This window comes from Hypomesus nipponensis, chromosome 28, assembly GCF_054491055.1.
Source record: "Hypomesus nipponensis isolate SF chromosome 28, ASM5449105v1, whole genome shotgun sequence".
Lineage (NCBI taxonomy): Eukaryota > Metazoa > Chordata > Actinopteri > Osmeriformes > Osmeridae > Hypomesus > Hypomesus nipponensis.
Genome location: NC_140388.1, coordinates 10,536,890 through 10,545,763, shown reverse-complemented (window position 1 = coordinate 10,545,763; position 8,874 = coordinate 10,536,890).

The following is an 8,874-nucleotide window of genomic DNA, read 5'->3' as shown; positions in this document are numbered from 1 at the left end:
AGTGACTTTTTTATGGAGTCATTTGTCATCTTTGTTAGACTGTGGAGACACGTTTATGAATGCTGTATATTTCCAGATGACATATTAATTCCCTCCTTTACTGTGGCTAACACATTAGTAGGTGTGTATGTGTTCTGGACTGATGATTAGCTGTCCTGAAAAGTAAAGGACTGTGATGTCACTGTGTTACTATGGCAGCTGAGAAAAACAAGATTGAACAAGTTACTTAAAAAAACATACATGTGAACAAGCCATTACATGCTAGGGATGCATGTCCATATGAATTCAAATATCACAGCCAATGAATGTCAGCTATTTGAAACTAGTATTTGTATTAGACCTCTCTGCCCCAGCGTTAAACATGTTGAAAACAAACTAAGCTGGGAGGAACATTCTGCAGAAACTCTCTGGTCAAACACTTCACATCTCATTCCTTGGGTTGGTTGGGACAGCGCACTGCACCAACCTGTTAAAAGAAAACAGAGCTTTCTTTCAGAGTTTCAGGTCAACATCTACCTTTTACGGTCCTGTATAACACTGGCTTGTCTGCTTCTAGAACATGAGGCCAATGACATCATAGTTCCACCACTGAGAAAGGCTTGGTTCCAAACCTCCCAACTCGCTCAGGCCTTCACCCTAACCCCCCTCCCACCCACCCCCCACCCCCCACCACGGAGCTGTGTCTATCCAGGGTCCAGAGAACCAGGATTAAGCCGTCTTCATCAAGGGCTTCTCTCTGTGGTTATTGCAGAGCATAAAGATGCCCGATTCCAGACGTAGAGGATGTCTCATGTGGTTCAGACGCTGACTTCATCCTCGCAGCACTAACCACATGGATGCCTTCCACCTTGCTTGTCATTCCCCCTCAACGCTCCACGTCCTCTTCTTACCAGGAGGGGTTGATGGGTAAAAGGAGACGATTATTTCCCCCACACTTTTCTCAGTTTTCTCTAAAGTTATCGAGCTAGGTCACCGATTTCGGTACAACTGATGTACAGGTTGGTACCCAAGGCTAACCTAGCCATGTAGAGTTACCCTGATACAACATGTCAGTCTGACAAAAAAAACTGACACCTTCACTGCCATTTAGATTGGCCACACTTCCAGCCAGGTGTGGTAATCAAGGGAAACTCCGACAAGCCCTGAGGGGCTTTAGAAGCCTTCTACTCTGCTAGGTTCATCCTTCACTCCCACACTCATCCACTAATCAGTGGGCTGAGATTTACGAGCTGGTTGGACAGGTAATTGTCAATCCTCCGCTGGTTATAACTCCCAGGTTTTCCCTGGGGGGAACATGCCGGACCAAGGACTACTTTCTCACGCCCGGACCAAGGGTGCCATCAGCTACACCCTGGTCTGTAAGTGAAAAGAACATAACAGTCCTTGACACATGGCACCAACCATATAACAGGGGAAACAGGGTTATGTTTTATGGTCTTCTAAAAAATAACTATCAGGGTGAAGATGCGGAAGGGGGGGGGGGTCGGCTGGCCTTCCTTTCCTCGCTCCTCCCCAACGCTGAAACAGATGCCATGCTAGTCTTTGTCTCTAATCACGCACTCGTAAACAGATATCTCAAACCAAACTTTAAGGCTTGTTCATAGTCCCTGGTCGCCACAGCTGTTTCTGTGTATGTAGGAGAGGAGTCACACTGATGACTGTTTAGACATCATGACTTGGGTCTTGACTTTTACAAATACTTAAATCATGTTCACTTTCATCCTTATCAAGAAGGCTGTAAAACATGGTTTATCAGCCTCTTTCTTTCTACAACACAATGACGGCCGAGGTTAATGTGACCGTCTTACATGCAGACACCCTAATATATACTTCTGTCGGAAGTGTAACGTGTGTCACGGGGTGAAAGGTCGTGACCTTGGGAGGCCCCGCGCAGGGGCCTTGACTGAAACCCAAACCTCCTCCCTGAAATAGTGGCGTGTGTGAGGGTAGGAGCAAGCCAGGGTGGCCTGGTCTCTGACCTGGCCTCTACATTCTCCTGGCTAGAGGCCTCGCGGTCTGAAGTGACCTGGACCTGGAGGGCTTGGCACCCCGCAGAGAAGGGTATTAAAGTAGGAGGACGTGCAGGCAAAAGAAAGTGAAAAGACAAATAAGAATTATTGACAAATTTCATACCAGTCCCACAAACTGACACTTAGGTGTGTAACCCCTTTACTTACCGGCAGAAGGTTTGAATAAATAAAATCCTACAAGTCAGCCATACATTTTTATATTTTAACAAAAATGTGTAAAAAACACATACTAGCATACTTTACCAGAAAGGTCTTGGCCAACAGTGACTTAGTAAGTCACTCTTCCTTAATATATTCTTATATTTGGCTCAATTTAGGACACGTTTGACAGTTTATGAGTGTCTAGAAACGTGGATTGGAGTTGGGCTTCCTGAAAAAGAGAGAGTGTTGGTGGCTACCATCCTGTAGAGGCCAGCCTTCAATAGAGGCCAGCCTCCAGTAGAGCTGACCCAGTGCGGGTAGTGGTGGGGGCTAACATCCATCACATTCCCTTCCAACAGACAGCAGGGCATGCCTGGAGTGTGCGCTCCTTGGCACCTCCTGCCTGAGTGCACTGACCAACCCAGACACGGACGTTTACAGACTCCATGGTTTACGCAGCTTGAAATGTAATACATGCTTATATTTAGCCTCTCCCGTTCGGACTACTACAACGCAAATGGGCCACGCACACTCTACCATGACAAGGTGGATGAGACACTGCCGGATGTGGCCACAGATGTAACAAACAACCTCTCCTTTTCCCTGCTATCGATCGGGAATCTGACCAGAGCTCCTTCTAGAACACGAGTCAGTCAGTGTGTTTACATTTCACATTTAGTCATTTAGCAGACGCTCTTATCCAGAGCGACTTACAGTAAGTACAGGGACATTCTCCCCGAGGCAAGTAGGGCAAATTGCCTTGCCCAAGGACACGGCGTCATCTGGCGTGGCCGGGAATCGAACCAACAACCTTCTGATTAATAGCCCAACTCCCTAACCGCTAAGCCATCGGACCCCGCTGTTCGTACCTTTCTCTTTACAGTTGCGGCAGAAAGCGTCATTTCGTAGAAACCCAGCTAATTTGGGACTCTGAGGTACAGTGGCTTTGTGACACAGCCCTCCGTGGTCAACAACACCAGGTGTTCCCCAGACAGGTGTGACTGGGGCTGGCTGCTGAGGAACAGCTTTACCAGGAGGCCCCTTACATCTGAGAGCACAATAGGTGAGGCATGTTTTCCAGGAACCACCACTCATAGCTCAACACACACAGTAACATACTGTGTAAGTCTACACAGACAACACTGTTCGACTCCCGCTATCGTGAATAAAAGGTCTTGTGGAGAACGATGTCGTATTTTAGGCTAATCTATTCTGAGCTGGTGAGACAAACAGGCCTCTGCCACATGCAAATGAACCAGGGTGCCTGGAGCGAAGAGAGATTGGGGTGGGGTGGGATGTTGGTTGAGAGAGAGAGAACAGACAGACAGACAGACAGACAGACAGAAAGTTGGTGGAATAACACTCAGTCGAGGGCCAGTCAGTCTGTCTGGAGCTCAGACGCTCACTGTAAGAGGCACTGCCAAAGCCAACGGAAAGAGATGACACATCCGTCGAAGCTAAACATCGGCTTCTAATGCATTCAAGTTCTAACTGATGGTTATTAGGTAGCTGGATCTTTTCAAGTGGTGAAGACATTAATGGGAGACATGACATGTGGAGAGCGATTTGCTGGAGGACTGAATGCATATTTGTATTTTAATGCTTGATGAAACCACGAAACGTCATAAGAAATAATAGCGGAGTAGGGTATTGTTAAACTATTTCGGCCCAACTTTAATAAAGCTTTGCTCGTTGCACAAATCTTGTGGGTTCTGTTCGTGTGTGTAACTCAAGGAGCACACTGGCCATGTGTTCAACAGCAATGCTTTCGAGTGGATGCTTTGGTAATTGCAGCTTAAATATCTCCAGAGGTTTAAGGACATCCTGCCTGGAAAAGCAGACTTGGTGACTGGCTTCAGAGCTCCAGCTTATGTTATGAAGTAGTCCACCTATTTGTGAATTCAATCAACAGATGCCTCATTGTTCCAGAGTGAATCGAGCTGCCAGTTTGGCAAGGGGAACCCAGTGAAATGTGTCATTAGAATACTGGGTGCAGGATGAATGCAACGTTTGAGCTCTCTGCAAGATTTTACATCCTAAAGTCAAGTCTCCGGCTATGACATGTGACTTTTATAGCTTCATCTGTCAAAAGACGTTCAGAGGAAATAATTATTGCTCGGAACTCAGCCACTTGGAGGAAATTAAACACTTCAGCCTCTTGCTGTATTTCAAATGTGAAACTGTAAATTTCAGATTTTGCTTCAGCTTCTCCCAGGATTACCATACAAGGAGTCCATATCCTCAGCAGAAACAGAGTACTGAAGCTGATAGCTCAGATTCTCCTTGGACTGGGGGGGGGGGGGGGGGGGGGGGGGGGGGCTTCCTTTATCGTAAGTGAAGCCAAGGCTAACCAAGCCCTGATGAAACAAGAGGAGAGGGGTTGTAACTCAAAAAAAAAAAAAAACCTTGAGAAAGGGTCAGGTGAAACGTGTGTGGGGGACATCATGTACTATTCTGTGTCTGAGTCCGGGAACGGACCTTTCACCACATCATCTCATATGCAGAGGGAAAACAGAAAATCCCTCTCTGAGGTATCGGTGGTGTCTCCCCTGGTCTCTCCCCTGGTCTCTGATCCTGGCACTGAAGGTCCAGAACATGGGAAACATCAACAGTGGAGGGTTCCTCACTGAACCACAGGGTTCCTCTCAGACCCACAGAGCAGAGTAAGCAGGAGACGGCCTCCAGTCAGCAGATCCTTCCAACCACAGACACCAACCTGCCCCCCTTCCTCCCCTAGTATTTTTCCAGCCCACTGGCCTACTGTATAGTGGGGGTTTTGTCTCGCTGGGATGAGTGGGAACTCAGAGGGGCGGGGCCTGAACAGGAAGTGGAAACGACTCCATCCAAAGCAGTGACGTGATTGGTTGGACCTGGATCAGATGCAGTCGAAATGACAATAGAATGCATCAAGGGATAAGAGAGCATTCACTCTAAGAGAGTTTGTAGTCATTTGGAATCATTCCAGCATGTTTCACAGCTGAATCACAGGTTTCGTTGATGGAAAATGCCTGTGGATAAGTGAGCATGTGTTTCCAGGGCATGCTGCAGATCTCTCCTCCTGAACAGAGACTAACCTACAATGTGAGAATGTCGTTAAGAGGCCACGCTACAAGGTCAAGTATTACTTCCTCCAAGGAAGACTAAAGTTCCTCTGTTTTCCTCATCTAGATGACCTGTGAGGCCTACCAGCCACACAGCTACCAAACAGCAAGGAGTCCAGTGAAGCACAGACAGTTTGTTTGAGCTCTAATGGTCCAAGCCAAACAGCGGCAGCTTTCAAAGCGAGATCCAGGTGGTCCCAGTCCACCTACCTGACTGTGACCTGACCCTGACCTGACAGTGACCTGACCCTGACCCAACTGTGTTTACGGTCCTGAACGAGTGACATCACTGGACCCCTGCAGAGCAAGGAGGTTCCACAGACTCCTCAAACATCCAGAGTCGCTGTGCGTCTCACGGTGGACGACAGCCTCATCAGTCACTCGTGTCTCAGTGAAATCTGGACACACTGGGGGGGGGGGGGGGGGTTATGTAACCACAGACAGACCCAAACTCGCTGACAGGGACGGACGCACAAATACAGATGCTCTGCTCAGACAAAGACCATCCACTCCTGAGCCGGGCTCCTGATAATGCGACCTGGACGGTGTACTTCGATACCACACTATACACTGAAGCATGCTATACAGAGCATAGCACTAAGCACATACTACACCACAACTATACACAGCACATACTCTACTCTACTCCAGTAGGTGCCCCTTCCACAGTGCAGTTCCACAAACCCAGGTGGCGTGAGGGAGGGATGAGCCTGAGCAGGGGGGGGGGGGCCGCTGTGCTGCTGTCCCCGGGACGTCGGCCCTTAAAGCCAGCAGACCTGAACCCAAAGACGTGGCAACAGAACCCACCTTGTTCTCCCCGGTGGCACGGGGCGAGGCGTGAGGCAAACGGGGGACGTGCTCACGCTCTCCCGTCACACCTGGCTAGGGAGCTCCAGGACCGGCTCACCCACATCTGCTTCAGAAACCATTCCGTTCCTCCCCCTCGTTTGGAGCCAATTAAAAAGAATGTATTCGTTTGCGAAAGCTAGACGTTCGTCGACCGTGCGAAAAATAGAGCAGGTATTTATTGACGCTGCCATAAAGCTAGCTGTCACATAAACATGTTGTATGAGCGTGTTAGAATAACTGACATGCAGGGGTCACTGGTTAACATAAGGAGTAACTTGTTAAGTATTGGGCGAGTGTGTGGCAGCACTGTACGAGCTTGATGGAAGAGGAACCATTCATAACAGTCCCCTTTTCATGTCATTTTGTAATGACACAAACAGACTCTGTGCTTCGAGAAGCTCTCTTCAGTTCTTGATGATGAATCGAGATAAAACGAGCCTACGTCATTTGTCTCTTTGTGACCTCATTCCGTTTGGTCAGTATTTGTGTTCAAGCGGTGCATCAGCGTGGGTTCCTGCCTCTGTTTGCTGTTCCGGCCTGTAAGCGCAATCCCAGACACGTGGCACATGATGAAAGCTTTACCTCATCACCATCTTTTCCTGGATTCTTTTCCAGTGACACACACGCGAGTCAGTGTCGTTAAATACGTGTCTGGAGCCCATGAGACGCAGCTTTGGAAGCCCTTCTGACTGTTCCGTACAACATACCAATGTAACCCTGAACTTTAAGTGGCATGGTACAGAGAGAGTATCTATTGTCAAATGCGTTTACGTGCCTAGGACAGCTGCGCTGGGTTATTTAGCTAGTCTCATTCTAACCCTGTAGCGAAGGGTACAGAGTACAAATCCTAACTAGCAATGGTATGAAGAGTAGTTTTAAACACACACACAGACATGCTGTACGTCACAACGTACAGTGTAAGGATTGAGACCAGGTGTACAGATCTCTTCAGCTCGACGTTTGTAGTTGAAATAGCTTTCGTGATCGACGGACCGCGTGGTTTCATATTTACTGGTTCTTAAATGTGTAGAGCAGGCCACACAGACGGCTTCTCCGCCCAGCTTTAGACTCATAAAGTCTGGATCAGAACCCCCTTCCTCGGGATTCTCACACATTCCACGTTTACGGCTCTCATTTGGTGCTTCGTAACAGTCGGGTGATTCGGACAAAGTCCAGTGCCAGACTGATGTTTTCCACTTGAATCATAAAACTTCCTGTCGGAACCAGCCTCAGTTCCAGTCATAAGCTCAACGTGCTAAATCACAGACAAGGCTTCCAGTCACAGCACAATATGACCTACCAGACCAGGCTTTCTCTTCGCTCTCGTATTCCTCCTCAGGTCTCCAGGTCTGTCAGTCAACCAGACATCCCAAACAGTGACCTACAGTGTGGGACTGACCAGGGGTCACGAGGTCACTGCAGGTTACCCAGCAACCATCCATCACTGGTGTGCTGAGGCAGGGACACACGGCGGGCCGGTTCAGACCGGTTCAGACCTGTGTTTACTCCGGCTGTGGGTCGCACACATCACACACTCTTAATCATTGTGCAGCTTCCCTCACTAGCCTGGGGATGTCCCAGGTCTAGCTACAGCACTAGTCTCCCCTTTGCAGTCTCTGTGAACTTAATTCTACTTTGCTGAGTAGAACTGACGCAACGCAAAGTCCCTAAACATCCAGTGGTCGACTGAAACAACATGCTCTTCATCTAACATCTCTCCACAAAGGAGTTTTGTTGTTGTTTTATATATATATATATTTTATATATATATATATATATTTTTTTTTAAAGCACCAGAATTCTGGTGATGAACTAAGCAGTTTTTTTCTTCTTCTGTGAATCTCACTATCATGGTTGTCTATGATGGAGATGTCTCTTACACTGCATCTCAAACACTTAAACCCTTCACATCTTCTCCGTACAGAGACACACACACACACACACACACAAGCGGAATGACGCTTGATGATTATTCAGGAACCCAACAAGCCAGATGTATGCTTGGCACTTCATGAAACAAGCTGGAGACACAAAAGTGGTTCAGTAACACACCTCGTCTGCGTCCGACTTGATGGGGAAAATGTTACCATGGTGATGAGAGCACGTCAGCGAGAGCGGAGGACGACAGCTCACATTTGTCCGAGGTAGTTGATGAAACACTGCCAAGGAAACGCTTTCATGTTATATTTCATCTGAAGAGCGCGTTTACAGACAGGTGAGTTTAGTTGGCTGACAACACTGAAAACAGATTTTGTAGACATGTTTTACATTGGATATTCATATCTGAACCTTCATATTTTGAAAACAGTCAGCTACTTTTCCACATCCATTCAAAGTTGCCTCATTCATGATGTTCTGTTGAAGTTCTCTTTGGGCTTTCCCTCCTTCTCTCTCCCTCCCTCTCTCTCCTGGTAAACTGTTGATGAGTGGTGTTCAAAACCGACTTTTTTTTCAGCGCTCTCATTCACCAACACAGACGAAGCATCTGTGAAACACATCAAGACGTGGACGTTCTTACCAGACTGTTCCCATGTGGGGGATCTTTGGTTTATAACATACTGATCAGTCTCTATGTCAATATAGTAGTAACATTTTCCTCTGACATTTTTACGTGACCTTGTTCCCGCACCTGTTCTGGATTAGTACAGTAACGAGACAGAGGAGCAATCACTGGTTCCATACCACAAGTTTGGATCTGGCCCAGGGAAATGCATTCTGTCTCCTCACCAGCAGGGGAACTGTTTCATTCACTT